At 32.4% G+C, this 13,335-nt stretch overlaps 1 long non-coding RNA gene across 2 annotated transcripts in view; it reads left to right on the top strand.

Moving 5' to 3' along the window:
• Positions 1-13,335, top strand: part of LOC112642794 (uncharacterized) — a 148,538-nt gene that overhangs the window by 68,317 nt on the left and 66,886 nt on the right. For both annotated transcript variants that reach the window (XR_003125459.3, XR_003125458.3), the window contains exon 3: positions 12,839-12,900. This is a non-coding gene — a long non-coding RNA (uncharacterized LOC112642794). The remainder of the gene's footprint in view (positions 1-12,838; positions 12,901-13,335) is intronic.

Raw genomic sequence — 13,335 nt, 5'->3', positions numbered from 1 at the left:
TGACTCTGAGATCATGACCTGAGCCAAAATTATAATTCTGATGCTTAACTGACAGAGCCACCCAGGGACCCTTGAAAAGGTATAGGTCTTTAAATAGCTAAAATAACCTTGACAAAAGAAAATAAACTGGGAAGAATCTGATGTTAAGTCTTACTGTATAGCTACAGTAATTAGGACAGTTGGAATGTTATTGGCTGAACATTAGAAACATAGATTAGTGAAACAGAACACACAACCCAGACATAGATGAATAGACCCGAACCAGTATACTCAACACATTTTTGACAAAGGTGCAAAAGCAGTTAAAGAAGGAAGAATAGTCTTTACAACAAATGATGCTGAAACAATTGGATCTCCATAGATAAGAAGGAGAGAGAGAAAAAGAAAGAGGGGGGAGAGAGAGAGAGAGAGAGAGAGAGAGAGAACTTAGACCTAAACTTGTACCTTTTATAAAAATTAACTTGAAATGGATTACAGATTTAAATTTCAAATATAGACTATAAAACTCTTTAAAAAGGAGGAAATCTCCTGGAACTATGGTTAGGCAAACACTTCTTAGACTTAACACCAAAAGCACCCAATGTATAAAAGGGAAAAAATGATAAATTTGATCTCGTCAAAATAAAAAACTTATGTTCTGCAAAAGTGCATACAAAAAGAAAGTAAATTCAAGGTATAGTTCAGGAGAAAATATTTACAAACCTGTATTTGATTTTTAAAAAATTAGTATCTAGACTATATAAAGAACTATTAAAACTGAACAGGAAAATATCCAATCAGAAAATGGGTAAAAGAGGCACAGACATTTCACTGAAAAGGATATACAGATGGCAAATAAGCACATGGAAAGTCACTAGGCATGAGAAAAATGCAAATGAAGACCACAATGTAATATCACTATATGCCTGGTGAATAGCTAAAATAATAAATATTTGCAATATCAAATGCTGGTAAGATTTAGAGAAAGTAAATCACTCATGCATTGTTGGTAGGCATGCAAAATAGGATATTTACTCTAAAAATAGTTTGATATTTTTGTATAAAGCAAAACAGGCACAGCGATTGTACTATTGATCATGAATCCCAGAAAATGAAAACTTATGTTCACTCAAAAACCTGTGCATGAATGTTAATAGCATTATTCATAATATTTATTTTATTTGCAAAAGCCCAAAATGAGCATCAACCTTAATGTCTTTTAACAGGTGAATATTTAAACAAATTGTGGGAAATACCCACCCAAATTGTGGGAACATTACACAGCAATAAAAAGGAATTGGCTGCTGATTCATGGGACCACCTATACGTATATGGAGGGAAGTAGTCTATGGGAAAGAAAGTGACCCCAATAACATAGAGCGTATGTTTCCATATATATAAACATTTTGAAATGACAAAATTTTATGAATAAAAGAATGGTGTTTGCCAAGTGTGAGGTAGGTGGGGACAGAAGGTAGACAAGTGCTACATGAGGGATCCTATAATAATGGAGCTGTTTCATATCTTCATTCTGGTGATACATGAGCTAGCACATGGGAAAAAACTATATAGAACTTAAGTCACACACATAAATACACACACACACAAGGCCCAGAAAGTACAAGTGAAGTCAGGAAATCTAAATAGATTTGTGGATTGTATCAATGTCACTATAATGTTGGTGATGGTCCACAATTATTACAAAATTATATCATTAGATGAAACTGGATAAATGTACATGGGATGTCTCTGTATTATTTCTGATAACTGCATGTGAGCCTACAATGATCTCAATAAAACTTTTAATTGAAAAAATTAAATGCATATTGGGGAGTTAAAGCACTATATCATAAGAGTGTTTTGGAATTCAAGTATCTATTCTTAATACATTTTCCTATAAAGATTATTCCTAAAAGCTGAGGAAATGTTGTATTTTGCTATGATTTATATAATTACATTAGAAATGCTGTAAAATTTACCTCGTTAAGAATAGTTTCTAGTAAGTTAAAGATGATCATTTTTAATGATTTTCTGTATTCTGTAAGCTTCCTGATATAGAATAACCCAGGCTGTGGAATTTTATTTTTCTAATTTCAACAAGGAACGTAACATGTTTATAAATTAGTGCAAAATGTTTTTATCAATGAAAAGGTGTGAAGTAATTGACCTTTCATGAGAGAGAGGGAGAGAGCAAGAACACAATTTGATTATTTGATTTAACTTAATTCCTAATTTTGCCTCTTGCAAAATGTGGCTTAGGAATCTAAGACTATTTTATGTAATCTGTATTTACGCAATTTGTATCTAAGGCAATTAAAACATTTACAATAATAAATACTGAAGGCTATAGTATAATGGCCCTCAAAGGTTATATTAGGAAACATCTATAAACTGAATTTGCCAATAATATACAACATGAATACAACCACTTGATAAATTTGTTCTACTGATAAGAACATATAGTACACCTATAAATGTATATATAGATATACATTAGATATAGATACGTTAGCTATATTCTTTTTCCTTTGGAAAATTATTTTGATTTTCAAACTAAATTCCCAGCCTCCAGGTAGTGTTTAAAAACAGATTTTTGCCATTGCTCCATTGATACGTTCATTTTTACCTGTTTAACCTTTGTACTTAATCAGTTTTGTCTTTTCTACTCACAGCTCCTCATTTTTTCCCTAAGCGTGGTGACAAAATTTAAGTCATCTTTTCTCTTTAAAGACTCAATTGCATTCACATAGCATACAGCTGAGTGATCAGAATAAACTGAAACAGAAAAAAAAAAAAAAAGCCATTTGTTGCAAAATGCTGTGATTATGTGAGTATTTGTTCTGCCTACAAAGAGCTGCTTTGATAAACTCTTGTGCAGAGCTTTTGAACTTACGTATTTTCTTTTGGAGTCCTGAATCAGCTCTGGGGAACTCTAAGCTAAAATGGAGATTTGAACAAATTAGAATCGCTGCATTAAAATGGAACCAGTCCTGTATCATGAAAAGAAGAGTTGAAAGTACTGAGAATGTTTTACCTAATGGAGAGAAGGCATCATGACCATACATCCCAGTTTCCTTGGGATAGTCCAGATTTATCCCTGTTATCCTAGCATAATTTTTAACACTACTCCTTTTACTCACAAAACTGTCTCAATTTTGGCAACATATTATATGACAACCCTACTTGTGAGGTACATAATAACTGCCTTTAATTGTCTGAAAACTTGTCAGATGGGGAGGGCTTAAGTCTAAATTTGCATGAACCAGAGATAGAAATAGTTCAATGATTAGAATTTTTAAGAACCCACCTCTTTGAATCAGAATAAGAAGGACAGTATAAAGTTTGGAAATAGCCTCACTTCAAAAGAGGAGAAACTACTGTCATTGGAGGTATTTAATGTAGAAGGATGACAACTTGACAGATTTTGTCAAGGGAATTCAAGTATCAGATAAATAATATGATTAAAGGATATTTAAGTTTCCTTACAAATTTTATCGTCTCTAAATAATAAATAGAAGAAAAACAGGGCTAACACTATTTCTTGAGTACTGTAAACTCTCCCTTGTATTTTCGTATTCAATTATCCCCTTAAATTTATGAGATACAATATCATTATCCACTCCTTCACCTCATTTTAATGAAGAAGCCAGAGTTCGTTGTGATTAAGTAACTTGCCCAAAGTCACTATCAATTTTGTAGCAGTGATTATATTAAAATCCTGGCATCCTGGTTCCCAGAACTATGCTATTGACCATGTTAATCATCATTAATATGATCAGAATAATAGCATACATATTTATAGTATTAATATTCTGTTGAGTACACACTGTATCCAGGTACCCTGGTAAACACTTTTTGTATCTTCTTAGAATAACCCAGTGAAATATTGATCAAGACTCTCTTGCATGCAAGTGATGAAATCCAATTCAATTTGGCTTAAAATGCTAGTTGTGTAGATCACAACTGAAAGCCCCAAAATGATGCTGGCCCTGCAACTATTGGATTCAAGTTCTTCAAGAAGATTGGCACATATCTATATTTCTTTGATTATCTCTAGGTTCCATTTTACTCTCTATTGATATTATTATTAGGCTTTCTCCATGTATTTCAGAATAGCTCTGACAATTCTAGGTTTGTCATCTTCACAGGTAACAATACCAGGAAAGGACAGACGGCCCTGCTGTAGGTTAACATTGACTCCTGGATAATCGCTATGTTCAGGTGTGTAGGATAATATAATTAGCTGGCCTGTAGCATGAGCACCACTTATGGATATTGAGGCAACAAAATTGACAAGTCCACCAAAATCCCATGGATGCAATTCCTTAAAGGAAATATGTCATTATCAGAAGGGGAAGATTTGCTGGATTATATACCAAAAATATCACATACACATTTGATGAAAAAATAATTATTGCACCTGTCGTACTGAACCTAAGTTGTCTGTCCAATGGAATGATGAGTTTTGAATTTAGGATTTTGTACATTTGGTTATTCTTATACCCACCTTGCAACCACTATGCAATGTTTATTAACAGCAAGGTAGAATTGTTTGTTAAATATGTATAAGTTCTTTTTTTTTATTTTATTTATTTTTTTAAAAAAATGTATAAGTTCTAGTTAAACTTTTTTGCACGTGAATTCCTCTATTTTTCCTATTTTACTTTTACAGATTTATTACAAAAATGGAAATAAAATACTGTATATTAATATTATAAAAATTGATAATTCACTTGCCCAAAACTTTAGCTCTCAAAATGAGAGTATAGAGTCAGGATTAGTTAAGCAAAAACCAAACAATAAAAAACAAAACAAAACAAAACAAAACAACAACAGCAACAATAACAACAACAAAGGAACCCCAATGATATCTGGAATACAAATTGGTTCAATTTTTAAGGATGGCAATGATTATAATTAATCAAATATTTGATCATTAATCAATATTTATATGCCATGCAGATCTCATATGCTATGCAGATAGAAGCATACATTGTTCTCAAATTGCACTCTTATTTGAGTTCTCTTGTTTGCTAGAATATTGAACAAATATCTTTTCTATGATCTCTCTTATTTCGAGTAAACACTTGCAACAAATTGTTTTCATTTTATCAAGCAAACAATTGCCTTTGTGTCTCTAATAATTTTAGAAGTGTTTGTAAATGATTCATTCTTCTTTTAATAAAATATAAACTAGAAAATTTGCTTGAAGTATGGGGAGCTTTTGGGAATGAAATGCAAGTAAATCCCTTTCAAAGGAATTTACTTCCATCTCCCTTTTAGAAATGAGAAATATTTGTCCTAATTCTAAATTTCTTCTGTTCAGTCTGGTGAAAGGAAAATTAAAAGTATAAACTTGAAGGGAAGAAGTGTTTCACATATTCATACATATATGATAATGTTGGATACAGACTTTTGAGGTCAAAATCTCAAGAAAGGAACAATAGACACCATGATTCAATTTCCAGAATGAGAAATTGAGGGTGACAATAATCTTGTCTGACTGTCCTTGTCAGAAAAAAAAAAAAAAAAAGAATACATTAATTAAAAAACTTGAGCAGTAAGAGGAGTTAGAAGGAAAACACCAACATACTAAAATTAAAATGAAGAAGTTAGAGGAGTGCCTGCGTGGGTGGCTCAGTCAGTTAAAAATCTGACTCCTGATTTCAGCTCAGGTCATTAACTCAGGGTCATGAGATCCAGCCCTGCAAGGCACTCCCTGCTCTGTGGGAGTGAGAGTCTGCTTGAATTTATCACCCTTTGCCCCTCCCCCACCTTGAGTGCACACTCAATTAAAAACAAACAAACAAAAAAGAATGAAGAATTTAGAGTAAATCTAAAATCACACACTGTTCAACATAGACTAACCACATTTGGTTGACTTTCAAGTGATTTTCAATGAAATTATTGGAACTAATAGATCCATTTATCTTCATTATGTATAAAATGCTTAGAGGTAGATATAAATGGAGTATATCATTCTAGACTATTATGCACCTAAAAAAAAAAAAAAAAAAGCTTCAGAAAATAATTTGATTCAAAGACCAAAGACTTAGGGACGCCTGGGTGGCTCAGCGGTTGAGCGTCTGCCTTTGGCTCAGGGTGTGATTCTGGAGTCCTGGGATGGAGTCCCACATTGGTCTTCCTGCATGGAGCCTGCTTCTCCCTCTGCCTATGTCTCTGCCTCTCTCTCTCTCTCTCATAAATAACTAAAAATCTTAAAAAAAAAAAAAAAAACACAAAGACCACATACTTATAATCAAAGACAGCCCTTTTTTCTTAGACATTAATTTCCTATTGACTTAGTATTTTTATGGACAAGTCATCTCAATTAAAAGCATGAGAACAAAACATTATTCTGCCCCTCTGAAAATGTGTCCTAGCATTGTAATTTTTTTTCCCATAAGTATTTTCTGTTTTTCATGCTTACTTCTATACACTGTGGTTACACAAAGAGTATGGTTTACACAATCACTACAGGACTCTCAGATTGCTTCTTCAACCCCCCTGATTTTGGAATTCTGGTTCATTTGTCACTCTAGCTTCAACAAAACGTAGAGGATCTTGAGTGCATTAAAAAACAAAATCTGTCTCTGTGGGGTTCAGTTACAGGCTGAAATCCTAAAAGGTAACAGCAATATAAAAAATAAAGAAATAAGAAGTCAAGTGGTAAATAAAATTGAAGAGTTTGATGTTTTATCCAGAAAAGTCAGAGTGCACAGTGATTCTTTGCAATATCCCTGTTTCGGTTTCTATCAAATTCCTGACAACTTTGGTTCTAAGAGTTTGATATGATTTATTCACTCATATCTTCTCCAAAGCATCTCGGTAGATGATCTTGCATTGTGTTTTCTTCTATAGGGACATGTAACTTACCAGAAGAAGCATCACTCTTTTTTGCCAAAGATAAAACCTCTATCTGTGTTCTTAAACCTATCATCAGGTGGTCCCACCTAAATACAGCACTTTATTTTCTATCAAGTGCTATTTTAATCTTGAGTTTCAGTTTTGAACGACTGTATCTTATCCAAAGATCTTTATCTTGTGTGATATCCATTAATGCATCTACATGATTTTTCCAAGTTAACAATAACACGCTAGCTTTTTTTTTTCTTTGCACTTTGCACAAAACTATCAAACTTTCTTTTTCAAAGACAACATACGCAGGGGTATTCATTACTCCACCAAAATAGATCTGATATTTTGGTACCCACAATTCTCCATCTGTATGCCAGATGCTTGAAGCCACGTGGCACTGCACATATTTTAAACAAATAAATGTGAAATATACAAGATGGGTAAAGGGCAGTGTTAATGTTTTACACGTGTGCCACCATTATTCAGTACTATATTAATCTTTTCTGAGATTTTAAATATCATTTGAAAAAGGAATGCTGCAATCCCAGGGAAATGATACAGAAAATAAATCAATGTATTTAACTCCTCAGTACTAACCCCATACATAATAACGTTGGGAATATTTTTAAAGGAAAATAATAAATACCTTAATTATATGGTCATGAAACACAATATGTAGCAGGTCATTGAATTGTGGACACATTTTAAACGAAGCATTGGCTTCTTGATCTCAATGAAATTTTTTATTATTAATTACCGGAATATATTACGTTACATTAAAGAAAGATTTTGATAAATCCAATTTCAAAATTTGTCATGAAAATGAAATCTTAGATCAAATGCATATATATATATATATATATATATATATATATATGGGGTAGATGCAACTTAAAATCATTGTAAATATATATCTTTGTGTATCTATTTTCTTACTATTTTGTTCCATTTGCATGTTGAGATTTCGCTGCTGACATCTGATAATAAGCACAGTTGTAAGGATAAGTTGTGTATCCTATTTATATTTTGTATACCTTTACTGCTTTCTTAATTCATTTTCTCTTTGTTATATCAAAATTAAACTATTTAAATATCTTCTTAAATGGTTTCCCTGCCTATAGATTTCTTTCTTCCAGAGAATCCCCTATGGATAATTTATCATCCTAAAATATTACTATTTTTTTCTTGCTCCCTGTTTCAATTAATCTTTAGTGATTTCTTGTTTTCCAGACATAAAGTTCAAACATTTTAACTTAGCTTTCATATTGCACCAGATTATGGACAACAAATTTTCTTACTCCTATTTCTCACTATATCTTCAAATCACAGGCTACTCGACATGTTTAGAATCTCTCTTGTTCATTTTATTTCCAGCATCCTTCCAAAAGCATGGCATATCTGTCTTCTCAGACAATACTAACCATCTCTGATGCTTATCAATAGCCAATCACTGTTTATCAATATTTAAGTTTAAAACTATACCTTTAAAAATTGGACGTAAGTGTATTGATTGTTCTATCATCTGGTATGGAGAATCTACCTACACACATACAGGAAGGGGCACACACAAGCACATATGGATGAAAGAAACATACAGAAAAATATGAGTCTCCATCTAGTATAGCGATATGTGTATGTTACATTTTACATAACATTGCAAATTTTCCTTAATAATTACATAATATACATTGAGAGAAAAAAGAAAATGTATGAAAATATAGAGAAATCAAAACACTTGTGAAAGATTCTTTCCAAAATACCGAACTCTTTACTGCTATAATTAATTCAGTAATTATGTGCTTTACAGGAAAATCTTTGTGTTGTTGAAAGTAACTTGTGTTCTCAAACTGATATTTAAGTCCTCTCTTGTTCATTTTCAGGTACAAATCTAGTATCCCCAAATGGATTGTTAGGTCCTTAGGGAAGGTGACTTTTTTTTTAAGTTATTATGAAGAATTAAAAGTAACTCATAGTGTACTCTGTTAGAGTAGGAACTCCATAAATGATTTTTTATTTGATACAATTTGATCTTTTTTATTATTTCCTATGAGGATTCAGTTACTAGCGTATATAGTTTATTGTTCTACCTCTTAATGTATTGGATGTAGATCAAAACTTTATCTGACTTTTGTGTGTCAGAAGAGGAGATCTATACATTTATTTCTGGGAGTTTAGACAATGTCCTATGGATTATAGATTTATTAAAGCCAGAAGCTCCCTACAACAATCCTCTTTTCTCACCAGTATTGTATATTTAGCTTAATTCCTGGGGCTAATAAATGAATATTTTAATTTCAGCGAGAAATATAAGTAATATATATTCTCATGATACATAAATATAAAGTTTCAGTTTTAACGTCCTATCATAATTGAGATGGAAACTCCATAAATTCCGTAATAATCATTGTTCAATCCTCAATCCTGATATGATGGTGCCTGGCTCCTTGTAATCACTCGAGCATCATTTGTTGAATGCATAGAATCAGATGAATCTGGGATCCTACCTATAGGATCCCAGGGCCAGAAAGTAAAGGCTGTCTTTCCTGCTTGCTTCTACAGAAAAAAAATATCAAAGAAGGTTAACTATGAGGCTTGCCCAATTAATGTCTTTACTCCCCGGGGTCACTTGGGGCTATGAGAAAGTTGAGTCAGAGAACAGCTGGGAAGTCCTGTCAGAAGCCACAGGGAACTACTGTAAAGCACATATAGCTGTGTCTCTGTCCTTTAAGTGTTTGTTCAATAACAAATTTAAACACAATAGTAAAGAAAAACACAAAAAGCTCAGTCGGTAGCAAAATGTATAGGTAATACAATTTTTCTTAAGAAAATGTGTATGCTGCAATCTCTCAGCAGGGGAAAATTAATTCTGATTCCTTTTTTTTTTTTTTTTTTAATTCTGATTCCTTTGAATGTTGTTCTCCATACTGTCTCTTTGAATCCCTAAACTTCTCATTAAAGTACTAGAGTCCTCCTCTCCAGCACTAATCATTCCTTAAAGTTTCTTGAACTTTTGGTGAAATGGTAGAGAAAGTAATGTTTCAAGTCATGCAACAGATACCTAATGAGAAATCTGAGCTACAACTTAAACCCTGAAATACGTTATTTGATTTCAAGAGGCCTTACTTGTTGTAATGTATCAGAATATGGATGATCTGTTTAATATTAACACCAGGTTACAGAAATAGGGACCCAAATTGGAAAGCTAGAAAGCAGTTAGGCTAGCTCTAGGAACAACATAAGCAGAAAAAATAAGGGCTTCAATTCTATCTCTTAAAAACTATCATTCTAAAATGAAAGTATATGTTTTCCAAATCTGTCTCACTTTTTCTGTACTTTCAATTTTCTAAACTCTAATTAGGACTGAAACAAAATTTTGTTGTTATCTATGGAACGATTTAGAAATGAATATTATTTTGTTGTTATTACTGAGTCTGTACTTGTTATAAATATGACAAATTCTTATTATTCCATCGAAAAAGTCATAATTTAAATTACTCTTCACACATTTTAATGCTGTTCTGCATTGTTCTTAATGAAGGTCAGGCCTGTGAGATAATATGCTATTATTGGCTGAATGCTAGCTATTTTGTATGCATTATACATTTGACAAGAATATAGCTTCAGAAGAAGCAATTCATTTACATAGAAAATGTTTTCCTATAAGCAAACCAAAGCATGCCTGCATCCAAATATAGAAATGTGTTGGTGGATTGATAGTTTTATTTTGTGGAGAATATATATGTATATATATGAGAATATATATTGTATGTATGTGCATATGTATATTCTCGCAGGCTCAGATGGTGAAGATCAGACGTATTTTGTAACTGAGGGTATCGACCTATCATTCTCACTTGATCTTTTGTTCATTTGTTTTATTTATCTTTTGATGTCTTTCATAGCTATTTAATTATTTAGTTGATCAGTACTTAATAAGGACACTGTACTTAGCAATCCATAGGTATTTTCTTAAGCATAATAAAAAAAATGAAAGATGAATTTTGCCCTGTTTTACTTCTTACGCTAAGGTTTTGAGTCTCTGCAAGAGTTTAAGTGACAAAGCCAGGCTAAATTAACATACATCCCCATGTTATGAACATAAATGCTATACTTCCTATACCAGAAAGAAAAGATGAGAAAGATAGGCCCCCATTTTTTTATCCTCTTTGAAATTAAGTAATTGAAATTATAGTTCCATAGTTTACAGACTTGTCTTATTAAGCATTATTTAAATATCATATTTCTTGGGGGCATATAAAGAAGCATGCTTTAAATAATATACAACTTTTATGGTGAAACAGAGCTAGAACAAATTGTTTTGTACTTTTAGATTATGTTTATACATAGGAAAGAAATCTGATAGTTGAGTAATTTTCCTATTTGTCCCCAAACAAAGCAAATCTGTAAAAGAAACATTAAAATCCTTCACGTTAAAACTGATATGGATAATTGATTTAATTTTTCATTTTAACCCTTGAAAGCAGACCAAATCAGGGTGGAATTATAAAATGAATTCTCTTGGAGTGAGGACAGATACTTGAGATCAGTTCTTATATTTCATTTCATACCGATACATCTTTCTCACACCTCCTTAAATTTGTTGTCTTCCTTGATTCATTTTGATTTTCAAAACTGAGCTTGATTTACTTCAATGTGTTCTCAAAGAGCATGGAAAGGGAAATACTTTTAACTTTTATTCATTTTGGCTAATTGAAACGAAAAAAAATCGGTCTATTGCTACTCAATCCATAACCATCAACATTGACTGGCATATATTTTTTAGATAGAGAAAAAAAGGAAATTATACAAAATTCAGATGCCATGGTTTAGAGCAAAGTTGGTGGGAATAACAGTTCCAATTTCTCTATTCAGCCTGGGCACACATGCCTTTACAACTCTGGGAGATAGGACAGTTGTCAATGCTGCAGTTTGTTCAAAGAGACATGAATATGAAAAGATAGAAGTAATTTTTAATAAATAAAATTATAAATAATATTACTGTGCATTCATTTCAATTTTGGCATTCTTGTCTATCCCTTAAGTGGGACATATTGAAGTATGTAGAAGAGAGGAGACAAATTGAAAGTAATGTGTATAAGAGAGAGAAGTCAAGGAAGATGTATTTGGTGCTTTCTACTCCTACTTTTCACCTCAGATCTGAGAGGTCATGAGAAAGAGTAGAGTGGCAAAGAGATGCAAGGAAAGAGACATGGGGCAAATTTTTCTTCTTTGAGGTTTTGGACCAGGAATGAATAGCTTTAGTGTGGTAAGCACACTTTATTCAGCTAATCTATGAGTCTTATACACTCAGTATAGGAAATTAAAAGAAACAAAACCAGGATCTAGATTGAGAAATCTGTTTGTAGCTTAATTTTGACTGAAACATGAACGAGAAAGCTCTGATGGTATACTGAGAAGTTCGAGAACATTTCTTACCTTCTGATGCTCAGAATTCCCATAAACTGAACTCACAGTGTGTTTATCCACGCTCTTCTTTTTTTCATAAGAAATTTATGCATACAAATAGACATTCACGTTATATTCTAATTTTATCCTATAGCAGTTTTTTAAAAAGCATGTACTCTATATACATTAAAATTCCTTTTATCTTTAGAAATTAGTACTAAAAAAAAAACTTGTAGTTCTCTGGTGTCTGATGATGAGGATATGTGTCCCTTATTTTTATTCATCTATTGTTTCACGGTTGTCTTGAAATTCCTCATGCAAGATATATTTCAATACCCACTCATTCCGAATAGAGAGATTATAAATAAATTTAAGCATGCTGTTGAAATAGTACACATCTATAGCCAAATCCAGGTAGAGATCAGCTCCTAACGCTCACCAATTTCATTTCTGATCTTGCCAAATTTATCATCTGGACAATGAACTACCAGGTGCACACAGAGGCCATTATTGACACATTCATTTAATTTCTTCTTCTCTTGCAATCCAAACCACACACAAAAAAATATAATTCTGATTGCTCTTCTGTTTGCAGCTGTACTGAGGTTGATTACTGGAGCTCTCACTTCCAGCTTCATCTATACTGGCAGGCTGAAGGTGAGATCACTTTCCAATTCTTTGAAATGCTCTGACAGATTCTGTTTTCTAATTTTCTGTCCACAACCCCCTTTCCATGGTCACTTATTTCACTTTGCTGCTGAATATTTCATCTGAAAAAAAAAAAAAAAACACACAAGTGTGTGCCTGCTTTTAGCCTTATCTAGTCAAGTGTTCTCTAGCTGTTTGTTTTGCAGTAAAGCTGGCAGTAATGCACTCACTGGCAATAAAAAGGAGTGTTTTCCTTCCTTTTTATGTCATCACTTCTACTTATTTCTGAGAATACCGAATGATCACATTCCCTTGCATTCTGTTTTATTACTGTTTTCTTCTTATAAACATTTATATGTATAAATGGTGGGTATCAAATATGTATTTAGGATTATATCTTTATAATCTTTCTACTGATGGATCTTTCTCAAAATAAGGACTCCT

The sequence above is a fragment of the Canis lupus genome, chromosome 19 (assembly GCF_003254725.2).
Source record: "Canis lupus dingo isolate Sandy chromosome 19, ASM325472v2, whole genome shotgun sequence".
Taxonomy (NCBI): Eukaryota; Metazoa; Chordata; class Mammalia; order Carnivora; family Canidae; genus Canis; species Canis lupus.
This window is presented reverse-complemented; position numbering and strand designations above follow the sequence as displayed.